General features: G+C 40.8%; 1 protein-coding gene across 6 annotated transcripts in view; it reads left to right on the top strand.

Moving 5' to 3' along the window:
* The window catches only part of LOC122804132 (N-acetyllactosaminide beta-1,3-N-acetylglucosaminyltransferase 2-like), a 273,832-nt gene that overhangs the window by 177,672 nt on the left and 68,419 nt on the right, over positions 1-27,741 (top strand). The window contains exon 1 of one of the 6 annotated variants that reach the window (XM_044073785.1): positions 12,974-13,064. The exons of the other annotated variants lie outside the window; for them this stretch is intronic. The gene's annotated coding sequence lies outside the window, so the exon portion shown is untranslated. Of the gene's footprint in view, positions 1-12,973; positions 13,065-27,741 lie in introns of those variants that run through there. 6 annotated transcript variants of the gene reach the window in all.

Consider the following 27,741-nt stretch of genomic DNA (forward strand, 5'->3'; position numbering starts at 1 on the left):
GCAGATTTAAACTATTCCCGGCTCCACAAAGTCTGCTCTTCACTTTTTCCCTTAGAACTGTTCCAAATCTCAAAGTAAGCACTCTGTTTTCCTTCTAAAACCCAGCAGTAGCTAGGATAAGTGTCTTATAAGTAAGCACTAATAAACTAAAGCACTACACCCTCTTATACTCCCTTTAAGTACTTGGCTCCCTATTGGTCCTTTTTGATCAAGTCAAAAAGTAATTCCTTATACTATTCTGTCATGTCCAAAAGTCAGTTTCAGGTTTACTCTCCAGTCCAGCTGGTGAATATGGGAATCTTGAGGCAATGTTACAACTGCCTTATGTACACAGACCACCCTCTCCTCTTCCCAACAAGCTCAAATATATGTGAGAGATGCAGCTATATAGCCAAACTGGAGGCTGAGCTCTCTCAACATAGTACTGGCACGGTCAGTCTGGAGGAGAAGGTAATCACACACACACCACAAATCCAGTCTCACATAGACCTATCGCAACAGCAAACCAAACACATAAACACACAAAAACATACTCAGAGGCTCTAAATAAAAATCTGCCCAAGCAACAGAGACCTCCAAAGCAGACATCCAAGCAACTGCTACCCCACAACAATACCCACGTATCACATAGTTCACAAAGTCAGTGTGCCACACAGTCACAGCCCTTAAAGCTAAACAACACACCTAATACACTTGTAATAGGTGACTCTGTTGTCAGACACACTGACGTCCCTCTCACCAGGCTGAACAAGGAGAAGGTCACTGTAAGCTGCCTGTCGGGTGCCAGGATCCGCCACATAACACAAGCACTCAGGTCACTCCAAAGCAAGTACAAATATGACTCTGTCATTGTCCATGCTGGTGTGAATGACCTGAGACGTACCTCCCTGGATTACATGAAAAGAGACATAGAGGAGCTCTCTGATCATGTGGCCCAGGCCGGTATGACCCTGACCTTGAGTAGCATCTTACCCTCACCAAGAATGATACCACAGTATAAAGACAAAATGATAAATTTCAACAATTGGCTAAAGTATTGGTGTCACTCAAAGGGGATCCAGTGTCTGCCAGCCTGGGATGACATGCTTGACAAGCCACGTTGCTTCGCTAGGAACGGCTTGCACCTGTCACCCCTGGGTTTTCGAATACTGGCCAAGGCTCTCGCCACCCCCATAGTGCCTTTTTTAGGGAAGGCTCAAAAGACAAACCCACCTCCTTAGACAACACAAGGAAAAAGAAACTAAGGGTAATGCTGCTCAATGCCAGAAGTCTAAACCTCAAGATGCACACACTCGAGGCTCTCCTCAGTATGGAGAATATCGATATCTGTGCAGTAACAGAAACCTGGTTTAAGGCTCCCGAGAGCACCCCAGCACTACCAGGCTATACCTCATACCATGCTTTTCGGCCCCAAAACTTGGACCGAACCACAAGAGGAGGGGGAGTATCCATATTCATCAAAGATACCCATACCTCCAGGCTAGTGGCACTGCACGAAGCATCTGAGACCATCCATGTGCAACTAACAGTGGGCAAAACTGCCTTCAAGTTTGTAGCCTGCGACAGACCACCCTCCTAAACTCAGGAACCCCACTCAGCTTTCCTGAAGACACTGGGGAATATGAAGGTCTCTCCAAACACCATTATATTGGGTGACTTTAACTACCCAAACATAGACTGGGAGCACTACTCAAGCCCCAACACCCTAGCCCAACGGTTCCTAGAATTTATAAACTCAGATGCTATGGAACAACTGGTCACCACTCCCACAAGAGGGGAAAACATATTGGACGTGATCATCACCAACATGGGGACTCTGTGTTCCATACCAGAGGTATACCCCTCATTGGTGAGATCTGACCATAAACTAATCACTATGGACATCCATATCCTGTCCCCACCCCCAGCAAAGGAAACCACAGTCAAAAACTTCTCAAAAGCAAACTTCCCACTTCTCAAAACCGAGGTGGAATCCTTCAAAGCCCCAGGGCCAGTGGAAAATACGGCCCAAACAGCAGAATCCTTTACAAACGCATTCTATGGATACCTGCAGGAATGCATGGATCGTGCTATCCCAAATAAAACCAAGACACACTCCTCCAAAGGCAGGAGACCTGTCTGGTGGACCCCAGCCATAAATAAGCTGTACAACAGAAGGAGGAAGATACTACATGATAGAGCAAAATCCCTGAAAGGGAAGGCAACTCTGATCAGTACTAGCAAGAAACTACAATCCCTCATAAAATCATCTAAGTCTAGCTTCGAAAGAAAAATTGCACAAGACGCTAAAGATAATCACAAGGCTTTCTTTAGTTATGTCAGAAACCTGGGTGGAAACCCCGAGATATGCTCTGAGTTAGTGCAAAATGACAAAAAATACACTGAACCCACAGACATTGCCAACATCCTGGCAGACAGGTCCAGTGCAAACCCCCAAATGAGCAAATGAGTATCCCAACAGAGTGTAGCCTCCCTGACATCACAGATGCACAGGTGAGAGCTGCCCTCTCCAAAGCAAAAAACACAGCATCAATGGGACCAGACGGTGTCCCGGGCTGCGTTTTACATGAGCTCCAAGAAGAACTGAACCCTCACTTAAAATCACTTTTCAGTCTCAGCCTTACAACAGGATATGTACCCAAAGAATGGCGTACAGCAACAGTAGTCCCACTCCATAAAGGTGGTGCCACAACGGACCCCGGAAACTATCGCCCTATAAGCCTAACTAGCCTGGTCTGCAAAGCTATGGAGCGTATCATCATGGAACTCATAAACAAAGACATTGGGAACCTCCAAACACTGGATCCTACCCAATTCGGCTTTGTTAAGGGCAGATCTTGCCTTTTGAACCTGGTCAATTTCTTTGAAACAGTCACCAAGGCCATAGACGAAGGGAAGGTAGTCCACACAGCCTACCTTGACCTTGCAAAAGCCTTCGACACAATACCCCACTCGGGCATCATAAATAAGCTCACCAGCTTAAATATCAACCCCTTTGTCACAAGATGGGTTGCAAACTGGCTTAGGGATAGAACCCACATGGTCAGAATTGCAGGTGCCATGTCAGACTCTAAACCAGTTACAAGTGGCGTCCCACAAGGCTCAGTCCTGAGGCCTCTCTTGTTCGGTATATGTTTCTCTGAGGTACAGGCTAACACAGGAGGACTATGGCTGACAAAGTTTGCAGATGATTGCAAACTGGGGGCCATAATAGACTCGCCGGCTGACACAAGCATCCTCCAAAAAGGTCTCACAGAGACGGATAACTGGTGCCAGAGCCATGGCCTAAAGCTAAATGCCAAAAAGTGCATAGTTATCCCCTTTGGGAAAAACAAAGTGCCCACAAATTACCACATAGGTGATAATCCATTAAGTACGGAAGAAGTAATTAGGGATTTGGGGACCCAAGTAGATTGCAATCTCTTCTTTGACAATCACATTGCCAAAGTGGTTAGAAAGACATTCTATGTAGCCCACCTTATCACGAAGGGGTTCACATCTAGATCAAGAGAGGTCATTGTGCCCCTCTACTCATCACTCATCAGACCCATAATTGAATACAATGCCCCATTTGGGATGTACCTTACCCGAAACCTGCTACAACTAGAAAGACCCCAAAAGTACCTCACCAAGAGGACCAAGGGACTCAAACACATGCCCTACGCAGTTAGGCTAAAGAAACTTCAACTCTACTCAGTTGCTTACCGCCTACTCAGAGGCAATCTGTACCTGACATATAAAGCCATGTCCAACCCAGAATTAATGGACATGCTCCACCTCAAGAAATCCAAATCCATCAGAACTACACACTCCAGTGACTTAAACCTCAGCACAGGAATAAATAGAACATGCTGGAGGGACAGATTCATATCCCAGAGGCTCCCCTCACTCTGGAACAAAATCCCAATCCATGTCAGACAGCGCCCCTCAATGACCCTCTTCAAGAAGAATCTTGACGTTTGGATGGGAGATCGTAAATTTACCCCTGGGATCTCTTCTGTGTCACTGCTAGACAGAGGCACGGTAAACTAACCTTAAATGGGCTATCTTCTGTGACCTACTATATAGAGGCACAGTCAACTAATCTAAGAAGGGTGGCGAAAGCCAAACATACTCTGGCTAGGCTTGTAAATGCCCTAGGGCAGATAGCCTAGTATCAACCTATGAACCTATGACAGGAATGGACCCCATTCCTAAGTCAAAGGTTTAAGCATTCTTTTATTATACTCTTCCCTATAGTGTCTCATCCTACCTTGCTTAATGATTGTAGTTCATGAAATTAGTATTGTTTCAGTCTTTGATGTTAGCCAAAAGTGCTCTTCTCAACACCCACAATGTACCCAGAATTTACTTGTTCTACAATTCATATGGAGTTGTATGCATTGGTAGCATATCTAAATCTGACTCTAAATTCTTTTTTATGAAACCCATTGTGCCTACCACTGTTGAAACTATCTGGGTATCCTTCTTCCACATTGCCCATGTTCTTCGTATTTCACTGTTGTAGTCATCACATTTGGGTTATCCTGCCAGGAGAAGCCCTCAGTCGGCCCGAATACCAGAGGCTTAGTATTTCTGCGTCGGTTGCTGTTGCTCCAGGACTGATGTCAGGTCGTCAGAGGTGTAAAAACAGGCAGCCACCGCCATTACATCAGTCTTTCTTGCCGAGGAGCCCGATGCAGAAGCAGTTCGCATGAGTGCCGGTCGGCCGCTACCTGAGTTTCGTTTCTGATGTGAAGTCTTCTAAAGTTAAGTACCCCGTTGGGGATCCTTTTTTCTTGCTCTAACCGATATTAGAAAAAGTTAACAATTGTCACGCCTGTGGAAAGAAAATATCATACCGAGACTTATATCACACCAAGACTTCCATTCTTACTGTGTCAACTGTTTAAGCCCAGACCACGACGTCCCCCGTTGTCGCTTTTGTGTTTTGTTCAACGTCAGAACTCTACATCATCGGGCCCTTATTGTAGCCAGATCTGTTCGCTCTCAGTCCTCAAATTCCGGTATGGCTTTGGTAAGCCTTCCGACTACCAACCTAAGGATAAAGACAGAGACAGACCGCACAGGTCCAAAACTGCCGACGATGCTTCCATTAAGCTAGTCGTCAGTTCTCCGGTCCTCAGTGAGGGGCTTTCCCAGCCCCTGACGACCGCTTCTGTGGATTCGCAGGCTGCTACTGAGACCCTTTCGGAGTCCGGTATGCCGCGAAACCTTTGTTCGACTAAGGATCTGGTGGATGTCTCCACCTTGGATGAGTCCAGAGCCACTGAGCAGGCACCAGCTTCCGAGGAAGTACTTCGCACTACCGATGCTCGACACAGACCGACTTCTTTCGTGTTTTCAGTTCTTTCGAAAGCTACCAAGTTTTTAAGGCCCAGGGTACGAACCACACCCAAAAAACCGACGACCCAAGCTCAGCCACCGGCTTCCTTGCCTCAGTCTCAAATGCTTAAAATGGCGGTAGTCCTTATAATGTTTATTAGGGGAGGCCAGGTTACCCCTTCCAAAAGAAAGAGACTTGTCTCCAGTCGTTTTATCTGAACAGAAGTCCGAGGACTCTGTTGCATCTGAATATGAAGATATGCAACCTCTCTCTGCTTATGAGGATTCTGATGCAGCGGAATCCATCCCTTCAGTCTCTCCACCTGAGGACTTTTCCTTTGGGGAAACCCTACATACTTTAAGGGAGAATTTCCAATGGGAATGTCAGGACTGCCCTCAGTCAAAAAGAGACTCAGGGAATTTTTAGATCTACCACAGCACAGACCTCTACCCATTCCTCCTGTCCTGGATGTTGTGGATGATGTTTCTATGGAATCCAGTCTGACTCCTGACACCCTCCCTCCTGCTCCCAGGAAACCTGACAGGTATTATAGAGTCCCTAACTCTCACACATTTCTTTTTAAAATCCTTCTGCTGAACCCGAGGTCATCTCTCAAGAACCTAAAGGAATCAAAGCAACTTCAGCTAAGAATCCCATCCCCTCGGATAGGGATTCCTGAGCATTAGATAGATGAGGTAAAAAAGTATACACCTCTGCTACTCTTGCTATTAGAGCATTAAATTGTCAATTCCATATGCCCAGATATCAACAGCATACCATGGAACTCCTCAAACAAAAATATCTACTTTTCCAGCTTGTGCAGAAAATAGAGTTACAAGAGTTAATGCATTCTGCAAGTCAAGTAAATAAGCACACCTTACAATGTGGCTTTAATGCTCTAGAAGCATCTTGCAGGGCAACCGTCACTGGTTCTGTCCTTAGAAGGCATGCTTGGCTTAAAGAACAGACCTTGCCAGACCATGTCATGAACAAAGACAATTTATTTGGCACAAAGGCAGAAGAGATCTTAAATAAGATGGAAGAAAAAGCTAAATCTATGCAGACAGTTAAAGACTTGTTACAGGTACAGCCACAGAGGTTCAGTAGGCATTGCCCCTCCAAGCACTCGTCCTTTCCTGCCCCCTCCAGGCCAGCTCAGCCCAGGCCCAGGGGAAGCAGACCCACCCGATAACAGCCCCAGGGAATGCAGAGATCTAAGCAATGGAGTTCCTCCTCTACAAAAATAGGGAGACAAGGCCACCCCCCTATGGTAAGAGCTCACAATGACCTTACACTACTACCCCCACCCTCTGCCCACCTGCTTGTGCCCCCTGGAGGAAAACTCTCCTTCCACGCAGACAACTGGGCCACCATTACCAATGACCGCTAGGTCCTCAACATAGTTTCCCAGGGATACAAATTTTATTTCCACACTCTGCCAACCTCAAAAGGGCTACCTGATCTTCCTCCAAACCAGTGGGCAGAGGCTCCAAAAAACAAGTCCTCTCCCTGCTCTCCTTGATGGCAATAGAGCATGTTCCTGCAGAATAGGTAGGCCAAGGTTTCTATTCCAGACTCTTCCTGATGCCCAGAAGAGGGCACATGGCACCCCATCCTCGATCTATCCATTCTAAACACCTTTCTGAAAATACTCACCCTCCAGCAGCTTCTACCTATGCTTTCCAGAGATCCTTGGTTAGCCACCCTACATCTAAAAGAGGCCTGCCTACACATCCCAATCAGGGAATCATGCAGGAAATACCTACGTTTCAATGCAGGATCTATGCACTTCCAGTTCTCTGTGCTATCCTTTGGATTATCTACTGCTCCCAGAGTTTTTACAAAATGTCTGGCTACTGCCATTGCTTTTTGCAGACAAAGAAATATTCAAATTTTCCCATTCTTAGATGACTGCCAAATTCAGGCAGACAGTCAGGAAAAGCTGCTCCAACACCTGACCTTTGTAATGGACCTACTGATCTCCTGGGGTATACTGTCAATGAAAAGAAATCAAAACTAGTCCCCACACAAAAAATTGTATTCCTGGGAGCAAGCGTGGACACAGCATTCTGGATGGCATTCCTTACTCCAGAAAAACAAGCCTACCTGACAGACTACTTCTCTCAACTAGCCACCAGAACCCAGTTAACCACAAGGAAAATCCTGCAAGCTCTAGGTTTCATGGCCTCTTGTATTCTACTCATTCCATATGCCAGACTGCATATGAGGAAACTACATTGGTACCTAAAAAGCTTTTGGTGTCAGCACTCTCAAGACCTGGAAATAATCCCCAATGCAACAGTATTGACACATTATTATGCCTTTCAGTATACAGACCCTCTTCCGTTTGTGTTTCACACCCAGCAACAAGATGTGTGATAATTTGACACATTATTATGCCTTTCAGTATACAGACCCTCTTCCGTTTGTGTTTCACACCCAGCAACAAGATATGTGATAATTTCCAATTCTGTTTTACAAAACCTGCATTTGTCTGTTTCTCCCACATGTTCAATGGACTTTGTAAACCAACGTGTATATATTCCGCTATTGTGTGCCGCCAGTGTTAACCTTTCTTCTTTTGTTTTAAATTTGCCTCTTTTTAACCATTCCTGCATCAGATCCTGATCGACATGAGGTTGTTCCAGGCGTTTTCTGTACTTGCAACTATATGTATGCCTTTTCCAAATTTCTTGCCTTCTCATCTGATCCTTCACCATATACTCTTTCTATTGTTTTTTGGTACAGTCATTTGCTACCTAATTTTTGTCTACTTCTGGTTTGATTTTCATTCCCTCCCGACACAAATATGCTTCTGCAAAATTAAACTGAGAAGTCATCTTAGACTTGTTCTCGTCATGTTTTAAAACTTTCACTATGTTTGGATCTTGTAAGATCAGCAAATGTGTTTGCAGTGCTATGATTGCAGATCTCAACAGGTAACAGCTTTGAGGAGGCCCATACCTCCTTCAGAACAGGGAATATATAATCTTGGTGTACGCTTATTTTTATAAATCATTTGATAAGCATGAAGCATTTTTTCTTGTTTTCCTGACCATATGATCCAGTACCTTTTGGGGTTAGTCAGTCACCCCAAAACTGTAAAAACAACAGCAAATTGGTTTATAACTTGTACTTTTGTTCCTAGATGTCAAGGCTGTTTTTAGTATTAATTTTAGTCATCTAAAATATTCTGTACTAAATTTTCTTAACATTTGTTCATGTCTTATTGTCGATACTTCTGCAATTCCCAAATATTTATACATCCCCTCATGCTCCTTTAAATCACATTCGTGTCCCAGACTGATATTTTCTTGGTGCTTCAACTGTCCTGCTTTAAAGGTTGATTCTGCACATTTATCAAGACCAGATAACGTTCTTATAGCATCTGAGAAACGTTTGATTACTTGTAGTTATGCTTCTAGTTCCTCATCTGATGAACTGTACAGTTTTAGATAAGCTAGAAAAGATGAGAAGTCTACACTTTGTTGTTTTCTGGGAGCCAAATTGTAACCAAGACCTAATCTTTTAAGTAGGCAGCTTAGTAGGTTAGGGGCAAGACAAAATAGCAGTGGCGACAGAGTCATCCTGGAATATCCCCCTTTGAATTTTTAGCCTTAGAATAATAATTTGTCATTTATCATGTCTTAGCTGAAAAGTGGTTTGCCACTGTTTCATGGTCAGTGTAATTTAATCGCTCAATATAGGGTGTGTCTTGTACATCAATAAGCACTCCTTTATCCATGAATGTTGGATGTTCTCAAATGCTTTTTTTCCAAGTCTGACCATGCTATGCTCAGATTCTCCCCCTTTTTACAATTCCTCACTATTACTTCATTTAACAACAAATGATCCTTTGTTCTATATGACTTTCTTTTATTACCCTTTTGTTCTGTTATCATGATTGAGTTTTCTTGTAATTGTCTATAAAGTCTGTCAGCATCAATCCCAGTATATAGTTTATACATTGTTGGAAGGCAGGCTATTGTTCTATAGTTTGCAGGTTTACCTGAACCAGGTTAGTGCCTGTTCTGGATGTGCATATAAATAATCCTTACTCTGGGCTAAATCTTTGTGTAAAGATGCTAATACTTTTAACCAAAAGTTAAATACCGTATCTGCGCATGAAGTTTTCCATTTAGGAGCTTTTCTTAATTTTGTTTCAATTTCTTTGACTGTTACTTCAGCCCATTTCATATCCTGTACATTTGAACCTCTTACCGTTTCTTTTACTACTTGTATGCATTCAGCATCTCTGTGTTCCACAGTCTTCGTAATATTTCTCCAGAATGTGTCTGTTCTTTTTTTGTTGGTATTTCTATTATTTTCACCTTGTTTCCCAATTTTTTATCATGAATGAATTGCTTATTTTGTTCTTTTCCTTTATATTTTCTGCTCATCTTCAAAGTTTTCTGCCTGTGCTGATATCTGTAGTTTATTGTTTGCAATGGTGTACAATAACTCCTGGTATTTTCTGATACCGTGCGTTACTTTTATCATGTCTATTTTTCTAAGTATTTTTGTTGATATGTTCCCTCTTCTGTACTCTAACAATGACACGTCTTGTCTTAATTGCTTTTCAGTTTTTCTCTAATTGATAACATGATGGCATTTGATTTCTTTCCTTCCTGCCCCTTATTGCTCTGTGTTTTTGTAGTAAGACTTTATCTGTTATTAATTTAGCAGAACAATAATATATCCTATTTACTTCCATTATATCACATGAATTTCTCTTAATAGCTTTGATTACTGTGTTCATTTGTTTCATCAAACTTCTAACATTTTGGGTCTTATTGACTTTCTGTAATCTATTTCATTCATTAATGTTAATATATCTGCCCATCTCTATTTGATCAAGCAACTCTTCCCTTAGATCATTTTATTCTAAATTAAGGGTACATCCTTTGTACTCCGTTTCCTGAGGGCATTCTACAGAAAGTTCCAGAACATGTTCTTATAACATGTTCTTTTCAGCTGCATCCTGCGTTATCTGTTACTCCTTCATATGGGAACTCACAGGCCTATCACTCCACCATACCTCCCAACCGTACTGAATTGCTCAGTTTTTACTGAGTTTTGGGGTCCAAATAATGGGGTGCCATGATTCCCGAGTGGCACCCCTTCATTTCCAAATTTTTCCCAGCTTTTTTTAAAATTTTTTTGTTTCACTTTTTGAGCTGAAGTTATCATGTGCGAGATGACGTCCGATCCATCAGCCTGTCGAAATTGAGCTCAAGGGCTCATGTGCACACATTTCCTGTGTTACTAGTGAGCTGGAATGCTGGATGCTTTCTGGATACTATGCTGGCTGCTTTGTACTTTCTGTTGCGAGCAGGAAGGGCTGCTGATTTCTGTTGCGAGAAGGACTGCTGGAATTTAATTTATTTTATACTGGCTGCTTTCTGGATACTAGCAACCCTGGCTAGCGGGGACTGCTGGAAGAGAAGTCTGCAGAACTGCTTTGTTATGGTGGGTAGAGAAGTCGAGCAGGGACTGCTGGAAGAGAAGTCTGCAGAGCTGCTTTCACATGCGAATAGGTAACAGGGACTGCTGGAAGAGATATGGTGGAGCTATCTTCTCGAGAACGGGTGGTGTGTGCTGGAGCTATCTTCTTCTCGAGAACGGGTAGTGTGTGTGGGGACTGCTGGAAGAGATATGGTGGACTTTTGAGGTATCTTCTCGTGAACAGGTTGTGTGTGTGTGTGTGTGTGTGTGTGTGTGCGCACGTATGTGTGCGCGTGTGTGCGTGTGCGCCTGTGTGTGTGTGTGTGTGTGTGTGTGTGTGTGTGTGTGTGTGTGTGTGTGTGTGTGTGTGTGTGTGTGTGTGTGTAGCATTCCTAGACTACCTTACCTTTTCCAACCTGCCACAGCTCCACCTCTATATTAATGCATTGAATTAATACATTCCAGTGCATTTAACTGTCCTGGCAATGGACACATAATATATCATGGTATGTTTTCCCTCTGGCAAACTTTTAATGGTAAAGGGAAGTTAATCAGAAGGTTGAGGATCTGATGTAGTAACTGTTTACCTTGTTGAAAAAGGTACTAATGACATCTGTTATGAAAAAGGGGATTCGTGAAAGCCGTCTTGTTGACAGAAGACAGCATTTCTTCAGGGATAGAAAACTTTTCCATTGTGCATACTCGTGAAAAAAAAAAAGAATATTTTTTTCCTTCTAAAAGAAAAGAAAATTTAAGCATATGTGTGCCATAGCACCTCAAAATCATTGCAATGGAAAGATGCAGTTTTCACCCGAGGAACAGAATTCTTGCAGGTAATAGTATATTTTCAGGAGGCAGTGAAGGAGGCAGTGAAGGAGGCATTTGTCGCTGAGCAGGGGGTATAGCCCCACAGTAGTTCAGCCAGAAAATTCCATTTTGTACTCACACTCCCTTTCTCTTGTCCCATTCTGTTGTACATTTAAAATGCTGTTATCTTCAAATGTTATCCCTTCTTGCCCACTAAATCCTTTTCAGATGTTGTCTCCTACAGCTAAAAGGAAAGCTGTGTTTACATAACTAACCCTTTCTCTCTAAAGTATGTACACCTTTGAGTTGAAGGCTTTAATTCATAGAACTCAAGGTACTGTGCACAGAATAACCCTGTGTTTCCAAGAAATGCTAATGAAGATGTACTCGTATGACTACAAACATAATGCCTAGCTAAACCTTTAGGGCTGTTCTACCACAGGAAACATTCTGCTGTTTTTAATTTTGAAAACAGTCTTCTTTGTGAAGACTATTTGTGTTTGTTAAGTTTTGTTCCACTAAGAGTTGAATCTTGATTAAGAGAAACAAATAACCATCTGAGGCATTAGAGGAGTCTTTATTTATGTATTTATTTATTTATTTTATTTTATTCTTTCTTTCTATTTATTTTTGCATACCAGCAGAATTTAACTGGAAATGGTCCTATTGCACGCCAGGTAATGGGACATTGGAATGGCTGCAGGGGGACTCTGGTGCCATATTTTGGTTGCCTGTTCTTCAGTTTACATTTGAAAGTTGGTGTCCCACAATTCCATTGGAGTGGATGGGTTGCATAATTATGTATGCAAATGTTATGTTAATCAGCATACATATTTGTACCTATGTTTCATGGGCCTTGTCCAGATTTTTGATGTTTTCAGGTTAAGAGGTATGCACTCCACAACATTGAGTGCATCAGTGTTACCACCGTTTCTAGTGCCTTCCCTTGCTGTGCAATTCCAACTAAACTTTTGTACTAGTTTCTTACTGAAGGATCCAGAGTGTCTTCATGTGGCAAGCGGTCATATGCTTCCCATTCCACCTGTTTCTCCTTAATCTGGGGACTCATTGTTCCATCATGCTATGATGTTACCAGAGTTGGATTTTCAGTACTAAACCATTCACTTCGCAGGTAATCCATGACTTCAGTTTTTATTTTTTAAACTTCTCCATTACAAATCCTCTCTTCTACTTTCCCCCTTTCTTTTCTAATTTTTTGCATTGTGAAATTTTCCATATTCGGATGCCTTTGCATGTTTTTCTCTTCAAATATCTTTGGTGCTGCTTTTTTTTTTGTATTAATTAGTTTTGCTTTCTCCTTTGCATGGATATTGCAGCATATTAAATAGTTTTCTTTCCCATGTCCATATTTTTTTTCAGATGCTTCCCGTTCCATCTGTTTCTTCTTACTTTGGGGACTCATTGCTCCATCGTGCTGTGACGTTACCAGAGTTGGATTTTCAACATTGAAACTTTTATTTTGCAGGTATTCCATAACTTTAGCTTCTGTTTGTTTAACTTCGGCTTTACTAATCTTCTTTTCTACATTCCCCCTTTGTGATCTTATTATTTTTGTGTTGTGAAATTTTCCATATTTGTGTGCATTTGCCTGTATTTCTCTACATATATCTTAGGAGCTGCTTTTTTTTTTGTATTATTTAGTCTTTCTTCTTTGCATAAATGTTGCACCATACCAGATCTCTCTCTCTCTCTCTCTCTCTCTCTCATGCCCATGTTTCTTTTTTATACCTTTCAAACATCTCTAGGTTTTGTTTTATATATTTTCGGTCTTCCTCAGTTGCTTTTTTTTCCAACCAGCTTAAAGTTTTTTTGTTTATGTGATGTTTTTATTGGATCTGTTGTATTAATGAACATAAATTTGCATTTGAAGCTTTTGACAGTTTTTTTTCCTGTGCAAGTATTTTTCTTTACCCTAATTTCTCAATCTTTTTGAATATCTACCTGGAAATTCTGGGCTTCTTGCATAATAGTAACAATAATACTTTTCTTTCTTATCCTAAATAGTCCAGTGTCTTCTTTATTGCTCTTTATTTGGCCTATCAATTTTTGTGTTTTTTGTGGACTACTACTTCCTTTTATAACATGGGGGCCATCCTCCCCCTGAGCCTGGCCTAACCCCATTGTAGGAGTGTTTCCGTGTTTTGAGGATTCTATACTGTCATTTTTTTCCATTCCTGGCACCAGTGCACTTACCAGGATTGGGCACTTTTTATCCTGGGACTTGTGCACCCAGCTGTCTTTTTTATTTCTGTCCATGATATATGCTGTATAAAATACAGTCTATATATCACTGTCGTCTTTGTGAGATTTTGTAAAAACAGGGTCCACCTCATGAAGGTACTCACCAAGACTTTAGTTCAGTTTCAGCAATACTACTGTCCTTCACTTGCTGATTTTATCATCTCTTCACTCAGAACCCTCTGCTGTTTGGAACTTGATAGATAAAAACAGGCTATTAATATTAACAAATAAACAGCTATGATGTTTAAAACACAGAAAAAATGTTGCTAATACCACATCATTGCTAATTAAGGATCCAGATAACACTCCCATACCTTGCATCATCATCACTCAATATAAATGGCCATTCCTCAGAACAAACATATTCCTTCACCAAACACAAAACGGCAAATTAGTAAAAGTCCTTAACTACTTGAAATATCATTCAGAATATCTCTTTTTTACGGGCAGTTGCAGTCAGTGTCCTGCCACCAAGACTATGCTTATTATTGGACTCCATCCTGCACACAATACAGCTATGCTACAAACCGCAGAGAATAAGATACTAAGACTTGTACACTGAGATCATAATCATCAGCATCACTGTTACCTTGCTAAAGACTTAATGGGACGTCAATGGGGGCTAGGGCTAATTTCTTGCTCAGTAACGTAATCTTCAAACTGATGAATGACAGGTGCTGTCCTGTGCTTAGAAATAATCTCTTTATTAGAAATTCTACTTAAAATTTGAGAAGCCAAGACAGCCTACAATTGAGAGAACCTTCGTTTACCTTAGCTGCCACAGAGAAAACATTTGGTTGTTCCTAGTACATTGAATGCTTTGCCACAACATGTGCAAAATAGTGACAGTCTTCCAGCATTTCACAAAGTGCTAAAATCTGACTTTGCAATATAGATGCACTTGCAACTGTCCTATGAATCCTGTTTAAGTCACATCTGCAAATACTACATTCTCTTTGTGTATACCATTACAGGACTAGTACTGGCTTTGCCATTTCATTAAGACTCAGGAAAGCATTCCATGACAGCTGCTACAATTTTGAAAACCTGTAAATACTTGGTTTATAGGAGGATATATCTGGGGACAGTCATCATCAACATCATAATTACTAACTTCATCCTCGTCGCCATCATTATGTTTATTTTTCTTTTTGCTGCGTCTTGAATATATTTCTTATTCAGATTTATTATGCAGTTTATACTTGTTTAGGATAAAAGAAATGCTGAGCTAATAACTGTCTGTATCTTCTTCACTACTGAGTATTTATATTGTTTGTTCTTGTTCATGTGTATACTGCTGTACATTTGTTGTTGCCTTATGGGCCTGGTTCATAACAGAAAACAGTCCAGTGTTTAGGAGCACTTCATTCACCCGGTTAACAAAGGAAGTAAAAAAAAAAAAAAAAGAAAAAATACAAATGTACATGCATACTTGAAAATTAAAGCGGGAATGGAATTTGATGAAGGTTTTGTATCGTAGGGATTAAGCCAATTATTGCAGGAATGTATTAGGAAGAATAGAATTCTGGATTTGTTCCTTACAAAGGTGGAGAGGCTCAGGAATATCTGTGTGAGTGTGCATTTGTAAGAAGTGATCATGCTACTGTGTGGCTTAAAGTTGGGGGTGTGAAAGTAGGAATACAAACAGTCTGAGATCTTAGAGGAATGGAGTATGCTGACCTAGGAGAGGATTAGCAATGAGTTAGGCATATGAAGACAAAATGAGAGAGCAGGTAAGCTATGGGATGACTCGTGGATGGATTCCTTACACTCTACTCAAGAGTATGAGGAAGAGACAAGAAGGGAGAAAGGAGCTGTGAGTAGAATATGTTCCAGTATTATAGACTGGCAGTAGTCAGCCTAGAGTTTACGAAGGCTTTTGATTTCTACTGCAGAGGTGGATGCTAGAAAACTGTAGGTGTTGTGGGCAGAAATGAGACTGAAGATTGCTGATTCATTGAAGGCAGAATACAGAGGTTTATGATGAGAAGGATGGTGCTACGAATAAGTAAAATGACTAATGGAATACCTCTAGTTAGTCCTGGTCCATTCTTCTTCACTTGCTCTTTATTGTATTTGCTGTGGGTAATTTAATGCAAAAGAGAGTGACCTATTCCTGTGATACCAAAAACACAGTTACTAGAAAATGGAAATCAAAGTCTAAACCAACTTTACTAGAAGTAGTGAATATAGTAACTGAGATAAAACAACTGGAACTAGGATCTTTAGAAAAGGGTAGGGGCAAATTCCATAGGAAAAAAATGGGAATTGTGGGAAGAATACATGAGGAGAAGCGAAGCTTAAATGAAGGCAGGATTTGAATGAGCTATGTAATGTCTGACTGACGACTAGATAGATTATAAGTGATGTATAATGTTTGCAACTAAAATGATGTCAATGTGGTTTGTTTTCATTTATGTAAATGTATGATTGCCTATGTCAGAAGTGCTAATTTAATAAAGATGCTTCTTGTTAACAAAAAAACTCTTCCTATGGCAGTTCAAAACTAGTACATTAGTAGAGGATAATGAGAGTAAGGACCTAAGGAAGTGCTTGGAAAGGTTGACCAGCCGAAAGGTAACAGTGAAGGTCACTGCAGATAAATACAAGTGTTGCTTCACCCCAAGGCTATTATGGACAAAGTGTATCTACTTGGGGAGTAGAAATGATGACAGCCAGTCTGGTAAGGGATCTGGGGGTGCTCTTCCCCACTGGTTTCAAAAGCTATCAGTAGAGTTAGAGGACAGTGGTAGCAGCAAGTAGAAGTCAGCACTGCTTACTGTTCTATAGGCCATAGAAGAGGGGTCATCAGGCTGCTGGAAGATGTCCATGGGAAGTCCAGCAGAAGTGTGTGCATAATGTAAGAGAAGATATGAGTGAACAGGGAATCTGAGGCTGCTGTCTTTAGTACCAGTAGTAAACTTTGTTTCTTAAATTGTATTTTTTAAAGCATGTCAGCATTATTAATTTATTAAATAATTATTCAAGTAAGAGATTATGGGTATATAAGGGGAAGTAGCAGCTAGTGATTTATTCATTTATACATCTGAAGAAGTCTTGTTGACTAAAACGCTGTGGGGAGTGTTGCGTTTATGTTTTTGAATAAACGGCTGTTCCTTCTGAGTCTTGCCTGAACTGTGATTTTGTCGACCTCCTGTTGGTGCCTGTATTTGTCTACTGTTGGATATTAGAATGAGAGTTCTGCTAGGGTGCAAATATGTGAGGAGTGTGAAGTCTCAAGTAAAGAAATTATGGCCCTTTTAGGTAAACTGAGTGGGAAGTAAAAATAAGTTCTAATAATTTGGTTAGATGGGAAAATACTACCTCTGAATTAGATGTTGGTGTTATACTGTCATGTAATAGTTGCACAACGAAGCTTTAAAAGGTGCAAGGGAGGGGTAATATCTAATATGTGGTGATGTAATATTCCATACTGTGGGGCATATTTTATAATGACAAGACGGGGGGAAAGATTTATGTTGTGTAATGTATGGGGGAAATCTGTATTACTGGCTAACTTATTAGCTGGAGGAGTTCAGAAGTTGTGTATGTTTGTTTTATAAACAGTTGTTGAGAATTGTGGTTGGGTATTTCATTTGTGCTTTGTGCACCTTGTGGTGGATAAGATGATGCAGTGATAGGTTCCTCAATTGGTATGGTTAAAGTTTCAATTTTTTTTTCTGTAGTAGAAGAGCATTTTGTGAGTTGCTCAGAAAGAGTACAGATAGAGCATGTTTTAAGTTTTGATGTTAAAATATTTTTGGCTGTAGCACTTTGAGAGTCTGGTGTTAATTAAAAGTCTGAGTTGCTGGCAAGCCTGAGTTATGAAATAATTTTTAAGTAGTGGTAGTTATACTGAGGTGAAAGGACAGTAGGATGTAGACTAAGGCCTATATATTTATAGCTAATGACATTGAGTCCTGATATACCAGGGATCAGATTTGCTCCCCTCTGCAGCTGACCATCAGCTGCCAATAGCTCCTATCCTCATCTATCAGGTCAACTGGACTTAATTTAGCCTCCCTTGGGCTTATTCTGAACCCCACATATGGGGCCAGTGATGAGATCATGGACACTGGTTCAGCATCACATTTCAGCAACAGTATCCTAACTCCCAGTACCTCCCCATAGCAGCCTTTGCAAGCTACATGTTGTTGATATGTTGGCAGGTGCATACATACTTCCTCATATGTCTGACCAAGCAGCATACCCACTTGTAGCACAAATCTTTGCCAGGCTCTTAACGTATTGCACTGAGTCTAGGCTGGTTCCCTTCTCCTAGAATGCATGAGCCAGAATCAGCCACTCACCCTCACCCCCATGCAGCCCCTCCAATACCTGTGTTGCTACTTGGACATGGATCATCTGTGTCTCACTAAGGGCTTTAAACTGCTGCATCACAGGGATTCTCAGGGATCAGATTTGTTGAGGCGAGATAGAGTATGCCTCTGTGAGGAAGCAAGTACACTGAATTTGTTTTAGTGGTGTTAAAATGTTACATATAGTGGTCATAGAATCATTTGAAGAGTTTGTTGAAATCTGTAAGCAGGGTTTATCAAACAGTGATAGCCTTTGCCACTATTTAGTAGAAGTTTGTCATTATAAAGAATAAATACTGAAAATTAAAACAGGGGTGAAGACTGAGCCTTGTGGGACTCTGAATATTGGGGGTCCTAAGTCAGAGATGGTATTTTCCATAATTATACTTGGATATATCTGTTTGATAGGTAATCATTATTATATGATAAAGGTTTCTTAGCAAAGATTAAGTTAGTTAAGAGAATGTTAAGAGAGTAAGAAGTCACGTTATTAAATTAGCTGAAGGATCGTTGTTGCATATGTGAATATTCCTGTGGTATTGAGGCTTTTATTCATGTTGTCAGTTACTTGTATAAAGAGCTTATAATGCCTGCATCCATCCACAACCCCTTTTCCCCATTTTTGCAAATGGTGTCAGGGTGTCACTTCAACAGTAACAATCATCTAGAGCCAAGGTTTACTCCACCGGGAGGCTAGCTGTTCTGCAGTAGTTCATCTACACCACACACGTGCACAAACACTCACACCTATGGCCAATTTAGAGTGTCCAATCAACCTATTGCATGTCTTAGAAATGTGGGAGGAAACTGGAGCACCTGGAGGAAACCCACACAAACACAGGAAACAGGAAGGACATGCAGACTCCGTACAGAAGACACCCCAGCTGAGAATCAAACTGGGGGACCTCTTACTGTGAGACAACAACACTATCTGCTGCACCACTGTGCTGCCCTTATAATGCCTGTCAGAGGTTTATTAAGTAATAACCCATGACTGAGTGTGAGTATATCAGGATTTACACACGTTTGGCGTGGTGTGATTAAGCAGAACCAACCATGGGCAAATCCTGATATACCCACACCCAGGAGTGGGTTATTGCTGTTATAAAATGGCATTATTTAAGAAAGAAATTACTTACCTTTCTTAAATAGTGTGTTGTATAATGACGGTGTAGTGTTCTTCCGCCACTTTCCTTGTTTACTGATGTACTGAGCATACATATTGGACTTGCGTCCCCATGCTTGCACAGTACATCAGTGCAGTGTGGGAAGCAGTGGAGAAAAGAGAATCTCCGTTGCTGTTTTCAGGGGGGGGGGAGTTTTTACGAGGAGGGACAGAGCAGAAATAGAAGGAAAGACAGGTACATTTACATTTCTTAATTTTTGAGATAGTACCTACTTTTTTTCTGTTTTACTCTGTCCCTCAGTGTCAAAGGAAAAATAACTTCAAAATGATCAACACACGGCAGGTTCAGGTTAAGGCACTTTAATCTTGCAGCAAGGAGACAAAAACGTGCTAATACAGAGTTTGTCTAACTAGAATCAGGAAGTGAAGCTATTCTTATACATTTCTTACAAGGTATTGCTTACTAAGCTGACGTAATAAATCACAAGTTCTTTCAATATTATTTCACAGCAGCTGTTTATCCATAATTTTCTGCTGGCATATCAAGTTTACGAAAAAACTTCCTAAGAAAAACAACGTGGCCTTGATGACCACCGGTCAGATACAACTTCTCACTATGCAATGTTACCATTCAAGGTACTATGGTTAATTTGAGTACAAAGCAAGTACAGATTACAGTTCATTTCTTTAAGCAGTCTTTGTTTGGTGTATCTTTTCTTTTCCGCAGCTGTGCATGTTCTCATAACACGAACAGAGCTGATTGTTCATATTCGATCACGTTATAGAAAACAGTATTGTTCTATTCATTCACTATTCATTCATTTTCCTGACCTAGCAGATAATCACCTGCTTCTCAGTAAATTTCCAAAAGGCATAAACGTGAATTTTGCTGTGCTAGCAAATACTGTCAGGGAGCATCTTGCAATTTCAGAAAGCATACTGCAGTTTAAAAAAGCATCTTATAATTTCATACAGAATTAAGCTATACATAAAATAGAATGAAATGTGTTAATCCTTTTAGCTTCTAATAAGCACTAAACATATACATTAGTACATATTTTGTAACATTTCCCCCCTGTTAATACTTTTTATTCTATTTTCAAAAGCATAAACAGTTGCTTCTTCTCCTAACCTCTTTCTGTTCAGAATTTGCAGTTAAGAGTCATTCAGTTTAAACTTATGAAAGTGTTTCACTCTTCAACAGTTCTTCAATTTCAGTACTTTGATATAAAGTCTCAGAAACTGACATGTCCATAAAATCTTTGATCAATCTTTTCATGCAGGGAATACCACAACAAATGCACACTCCTAATAGGAGTAATCTCACACAAATGGCAATCAGGATGTTCATTAGGATGCAACCCCACCCCCCAAACAAATTCTGGAAAAAGTTCGTCAGTGGGTTTGGGCCTGGTTTGGTCATGGCCGACACTTGCTGAATCACCTCAAGATGGTCGTTTATCTCATGCTGGTTGTCAGGAATATATGAACAGCACTCCTCTTTTATTAAAGCGCACGTACCACCTTCGACGCTAGGGTGAAGTCAAGAGCCATGCGGTTTTGAAGCACCACAGTTCTCATAACGTTAAGTTCATCAGTCATTAATTCGAGAGCAGAAAAAGTTGCATTACTCATTACTTCGAGAAGTTTGGACAGTTTTCTCAGCTCCCAAATCGATTTCACTGCGCCATATGCAGGGGCTATACCTGCCCACGATATAATAGTGTCACTCAAGTCCATGTGTCAGTTTATCTTTGTTTTTTACGGAATTATGTTTTTTCCAACTTGCTTCAATTCGTCCCACTGGATTTTCAGGCCTTTTGATTGGATTTTCGGTTTTCTTGTTACCTCTCTGACATTTCGAATTATTCCCTGAGGCAAGACTGCAGTTTGTCGTATGGCCGGAACCAGGTAATCCAAAAAACAACTGCCGGACCAGTTCTCAGGTAACCATTTGTATGCCTTTTTCCCACAAACAAAATAACAATTCTCTACTTTAGTATTAATATACACTTGCCCTGCATGAAACATTTTCTTATCAATAATAGATAGTTGTTTAAAAAGAACAGGATTACGTTGTATCTCGTCAATAGTTTTATGTATCGACTCAAGATATGAGTCATAGTTTGCATCACAGATATAACCTGCATTATTGGCCTTGGTATAACATTTGTAAGGGACAGTCACATTACAATTACTCCAACCTAGCTGAACAGTATCATTTTTGTAAAAACATACAATTCCCTTTTGTGTAACAGGCAGGTACAATGCTATTTTGTCTTGTGATTTTACAGTTGTAGTATCAAAAAGCAAATTTTCCCAGGTCTCATTGACCCCTAGGGGGACAGCAGTCATTAATAATCCCCCGAATGCTGTTGGTATAGCTGTGCAGATCCAGCAATTCGAAACATTAAAAGTTTCAGCATACACATATTTAATTGCTTGGTAAGTGTTAAAGTTCGGATGCCAGTCTATGAGTGATTCACGTTTATTCAGTTCAGCTCGTGTGGCTGGAAAAAGGAAAGGCCACAACAAAAAGATTAATGTTATCAGTATGGCCAACAGAATGATCATGCAATACTTCTGAGGTTGTTCAGCATTTCTATTTGTTCCGTATCTGGTCATTTTGTTCTTGTGTAACAGTAACAAGTTTTTTGTCCAGTTCAAAGTTTTTAACCAATTTACAGTGTGTCAGATGAATCCAGGATTCGATCTTGACTGCAGTGGGTGTTGACAGTAGCACTTGGTACGGCCCTTCCCACTTCGGTGTGGTCCAATTCCTTTTCTTGATAACCTTCACCCAGACCCACGTGCCTGGGACTACTGCTGCTTCCAATGGTCTGGTTTGTTCTTTATCTGAAACAGAATTTAACTGCAAAAGTTGTTTATTACTTAAAAGTCGTCTCATATATTCTGCAAGTGAACTGTCAGCCTCATGGTCTGCAGGCATGAGAGGTTTCCACTGAGGTATATAATATGCCCTCCCAAACAGTATTTCAAAAGGAGTTAACCCCTTTGCATTTGGAACAGTTCTCATGCTCAACAATGCCAGAGGCAGGCAGTGCACCCAGTTCTTCTGTGTCTCACTAATCAATTTCCTAAGTTTGTTTTTCAAAACCCCATTATGCCTCTCTACTAATCCTGCGGATTGGGGGTGGTATGCACAGTGGTTCTTTAAAGAAATTCCGAAATATCGGCTCAACTGTTGTATAGTTTGACTTACAAAGTGTGTTCCATTGTCACTGTAGATCTTTTCCTGTATGCCAAATCTAGGAATAATTTCTTTAACAAGGACTTTTGCAACAGTAGCTGCATCTGGATTTTTGGTCGGAAAAGCTTCCACCCATTTGGAAAACATATCTATAATGACAAGACAATATTTCTTATTTTCACATTTGTTTAATTCTATGAAATCCATACAGATAGTATGGAACGGGTATGGTGGTGTTGGGAAACTCCCTTGCTTAGGCTTCAATGCTCCTTGTGCATGATGCTTGTTACAAACATGGCATGCTGCACAAAAATTTTTTGTGTAGTTTGTAAATCCATGTGCAGTGAACACTCGGTTCACTAACTGTACCATCCCCCCTGTTGAGACATGGCACTGCCCATGGCTCAACAAAGCTGCATATCTAAACAAGTTAGACGGCAAAATTGGTTTTCCTTCTTTGGAGATGTACAGCCCTTTCTCAAGAATTGTTCCTTGTTTTATCCATTTCTGTTTTTCTACATTTGTAGTAAGTGTCTGCATTGTTTTCAACATTTCTAAATATAAAATCTCAGAAGGTTGTAATTCCTCACTCAAAAGAAATACTTCCGAAGCTGAAGCTGCCTGTTTTGCAACTATATCAGCTCTCGCATTACCTTTTGAAATCCTATCCTGTTGCTTGGTATGAGCTACACATTTACAAATAGCTACTTTCTGAGGTAACTGAATAGATTCTAACAAATCTAAAATAAATTGCGCATGATTAATCGGTTTACCAGTAGATGTTATCATTCCTCTATTTTTCCACTGTTGTGCAAAAACATGTACAGTAGAAAAAGCGTACTGGCTGTCAGTAAAAATGTTCACACATTTACCCTTTGCTAAGGTACAAGCCCTTGTCAAGGCAATCAATTCTGCTGCTTGTGCAGATAAGTTGTGTGGTAAAGACTTTGCTTCTAAAATCTCAGTATCAGAAACTACTGCATATCCTACTAGATTCTGTCCTGTAGGACCCCTTCTGCATGAGCCATCCACGTAATATGTCACCTCGGCATCATCCAAGGGAACATCCGTTAGATCTTTTCTAGGCAGTGTCTTTTGCTCAATCTCCTGCAGGCAGCTGTGTGGTGTGCCATCCGCAGGGGTCGGGAGCAAGGTAGACGGGTTTAAAGTTGTACATCGTTCAATTGTCATATGAGGTTGGCTCAAGAGTATAGTCATACAGGAAAGATGTCTAGCAGGAGAAAGATATGCTACTTTTTCTTGCAGTAAAATAATTGCGACTACATGAGGCACTCTCAATGTGAGAGGGTGGAACAACACTACTGAGGCCAAAGCCTGTACTGCCATTGCAGCTTCAACTACTGCTTGTACACAGTGGGGCAGGGATCGTGCCACTGGGTCCAGCTGTGATGAATAATAAGCTATGGGGCGTTGCTTATCCCCATGCTGCTGTGTTAATACTGATGTCATGTAACCTTGTTTACAATCTACAGTTTGGAAAAAACGTTTATGATAGTTTGGTAATCCTAAAACTAATGAGGATGCTATCAGTTGTTTCAGTTTGCAGAAAGCTGATTCTGCTTCTGGTGTCCATTGTAATAAATCTTGTGCTGCCATAGGCTTCTTGTATGTTAAGTTGGTCAGTGGAGCAGACTCCAAGGCATAGTTTGGAATCCAACTCCGACAGAAATTAGTCGTGCCCAGGAAGGACATCATTTCCTTCTTGGTAGACGGTTTGGGTGCTTGTAAAATTGCTATCTTCCTATCCTCATCTAATGTTCTGCCTTCTTTGGATATTACATATCCCAGGTATTTAACCTGCTTTCTCCAAAGCTGCAATTTGTTTTTGTTTACTTTATGTCCTTGAGTGGCTAGAAATTGTAGTAATGCTATGGTATCTTCTCTGCATTCTTGCTGGGTGGGGGCTGCCAGCAGGATGTCGTCTACATAAAGTAAAATTTGGCTGCGTCTTGGTGGGCTAAATCCCGCCAAGTTACTTGCCATCTCTTGTGCAAATATTGTTGGGCTTTCACAATACCCCTGTGGTAGTCGCGTGTATGTATACCTTTTCCCCTGAAATGTGAATGCACACCAATGTTGGCTGTCAGGGTGTATCGGTATCGAAAAGAACGCATTACTAATATCTACCACAGGGAAATACTTCTGTTGAGGCTTCAAATCATTCAATAGGGTGTGGGGATCTGGCACCGTAGGTGCTCTAGGTATTACTGCATCATTTACAGCCTGCAAATCTTGGACCATGCACTATTCTCCGTTTGCTTTCCTGACAGGACATAAGGGTGTGTTACATGGTGAATCGGGAGATTCTACCAGTACTCCTTCCTTAAGTAAAGCTGCTATTATAGGTTTGATTCCTACTTCTGCATCCTTTCTTAAGGGATACTGTCTCTTTTGAGGTCTGAATGCTGATTTTGGCATAATAGTAACTGGTCCTGCTGTACGAATTAGTCCTACATCTGATTTCCCTGTTGACCAGACAGTTTCTGGTATGCTCTGTAAAGCTTTTTCCTTCCTTTCTAGTAAGAGTGCTAATCAGCTGTCCTCACTAGACTGCAAGTGTACAGCTGGGTGTGTCTGTGTTATCCAATTTAACTTCTGCTTCTGTACTCCCTGTTCTGACAATTCTAACTCAGTTTGTTTTTCCCACTTTGTGAATTTTTCTCCAAGATCTGCCCATTTCACATTCTTGTCCTTAGTTAAACTAACATGTGGTAATCGATTAGATTTATAGAGTGCAAAGAATTTCTGGGGCAATGAACAGCTAACTACACTGTTCGCTTCTGTGTCCCAGTACAGATTACGTAATACTAATCTGTTTGCATGGTTTTTAAACAGTTCTTGCTCATAATCCTTATCAGATCCTGGTGTGCTACAATAATACAGAGTACAGTGCAACAAATGCTGTTTATCAGTGTCAAGGGAGGGGGACTTACTGATGGCTACGTTCATCAGTTCTTCGGTTACTGCCCCTGGACCAGTCGTGACTAAGTCCTGGCTGTACCAATAAAATGTTTCACCCTCCGGTCGCACCACAAAAGTATCCATTTGTCGCTGTGCTTCCATACCCTGCATAGTTGGTACTACTGCTATGCCAAATATCTGCATAAGATCTCTGCCCAAAAGATTTATTGGGCATTTTGCAGAAACAACAATTTTGCTTTTCTGGGTCATCCCTGAAACAGGGTCAGTTATTGCTATGTTATGGGAGAGTGGCTCTCGATACAGCTGTCTATTAGCTGCTTTCACTAATGTGTAATAATCAAGTGATTCTGAATTTTCTGGTAGTTTGGAAGGATGTATCAGGGTCATGAAGCCCCTGAGTCACACAGGAATTTAACTTCCCTCCCCTCTACCAGAAGTGTAACTTCCGGTTTTGTGTCTGATAAATAGAGCTTTAAGCTTAATAAATCTATGTCCAAAATTTCACTTTCTTCACCATCGGTGATTTCTTGTACTTCCTCTATTTCTTCTATCACATTCTCTACTCCCTCTATCACATTTGCATTTGTCTTTTCTTGGTTATTCCCTTCTAGTGATTCTTGACTATCATATAGTCAGTCCTCATCCTCCTTATCTTCCATGGCTACCTTTTTGTTTTGCCTGCAATCCCTTGCTAAATGTCCCTTTTTTCCGCATTTAAAGCATTCACCCCTTTTCTTTCTCTCTTCAAACTCTTCTGATCGTTTATCAGATTGTTTGTTTCCCTGGGCATTTTTCTTGCCCTTTTTCCCTGATTGTACTACAAAAACTTCTGCTCCGTCTTCTACAGCAAATACTTGGGTTTTCTTTTTGTTATTAAAATGCCTTTCGACATGTCTTGCATATTCAAGTAATGACTGCAATCTACTTATATGGTGATCTACCATGTGCTTTGTAATAAAGCTGCTAATGGGTGCAATACTGCCTTTCAAAAATGCATTCTTTAGCTGCTGCTCATATGGGGAATCATGTGTCTGGTCTTCAAGTACCTGCATTCCACAATGGTTATTAAAACACTCTAATAATCTAGCATAATATCTGTCAACAGTTTCACCTTCCTGTTGGATGCATTGATTAATGCAAGTCCAGTCTGCCGTAGGCTTCCATTTCTCAGAGATTCGGTCTGTTAGACCTTTCACTCTGTTATCCAGTTCTGCATTGCTATGTGGGAGTGGCTTGTGTTCTGCGTCACGGGGATTCCAGTTGCCACTGATCATGTGCCAATCTGGACCTACGATTTGTCTAACTACTTTTTCTACTTCTTCTCCATTTAAATGGTAACTTAGCCTCATGCCCTGTAAGTCTTCTAAGAATTTTCTAAAATTAACTTTTGGATGGGGAATTCCCTCTGTGGCTTTCCGGATGTCTTCCGGTGTCCATGGTCTATATACTAGGAGAGTCGGGTCCTGTCCTGCCTGAGGATTTGGTACTTCTATGAGCGGACATATCTCTTCTTCACTCATAGCTCGTGAATTTTTGTTCATTTGATATAACTCAGTATCCCCTCTTAAGTTACGTGTTCGAGACCTAGTCTCGATGAGATCTCTGATGTATGGTATTGGCTTTGCGGTGACAGCCGGGTATAGCGGAGGTGGATCAGCTTGTCCGCTCGCTTCATATTCTGTTGCGGGAAGCGGGGGGGGGGGGCGGAGGGGCTAATGCTATTACTAAATTATTGTCTTCTTTATCTAGAAACATAGCTTTTGAATTATTACTTTTTTGTTCTCTACGGCTTGCTTCCTCAATCCACCTGTGTGCCTGAGGAATACCTAATTGACGTTGCTTTTTTACCTGACCTTTTGTGTCAGCTTTAAGCTGTTTGACAAGTTTTGTAAGCGAGGATTTTTCTAATTTGCCATTAAATTCATATTTATTAACCCATTTTGTATAGTATCTAACATTGTTGGCACGCTGTAATTGCATATATTTTGCATCTTCGGTTAGCAGTGGGTCTTGGGAACTTTTTGTGCACTTATTACCCATATTGTTCTGACTGTTAAAAATGTTACATAACCCTTCTTATTTTCACGTGGTACCATGATTTTCTATGTCACAGTTTATCTAGAATAACTGTCTTACCTATTCTGTTTCCCTGATCTATGACAAGACTGCAATATTTCTGTCCCTGACTTGTACAAAACAAATCTCCTAACAGATATTTCCAATCAAGTCCCTGATCTAAAACAGAAAAAAGGTAAATCTCACCTTACCTGAGCCTCCGTGATTGACCGTCTCTGGTTCGTAT

This window comes from Protopterus annectens, chromosome 6.part0 (genome assembly GCF_019279795.1).
Source record: "Protopterus annectens isolate FY-2018-M chromosome 6.part0, PAN1.0, whole genome shotgun sequence".
In the NCBI taxonomy this organism is placed as follows: Eukaryota; Metazoa; Chordata; order Ceratodontiformes; family Protopteridae; genus Protopterus; species Protopterus annectens.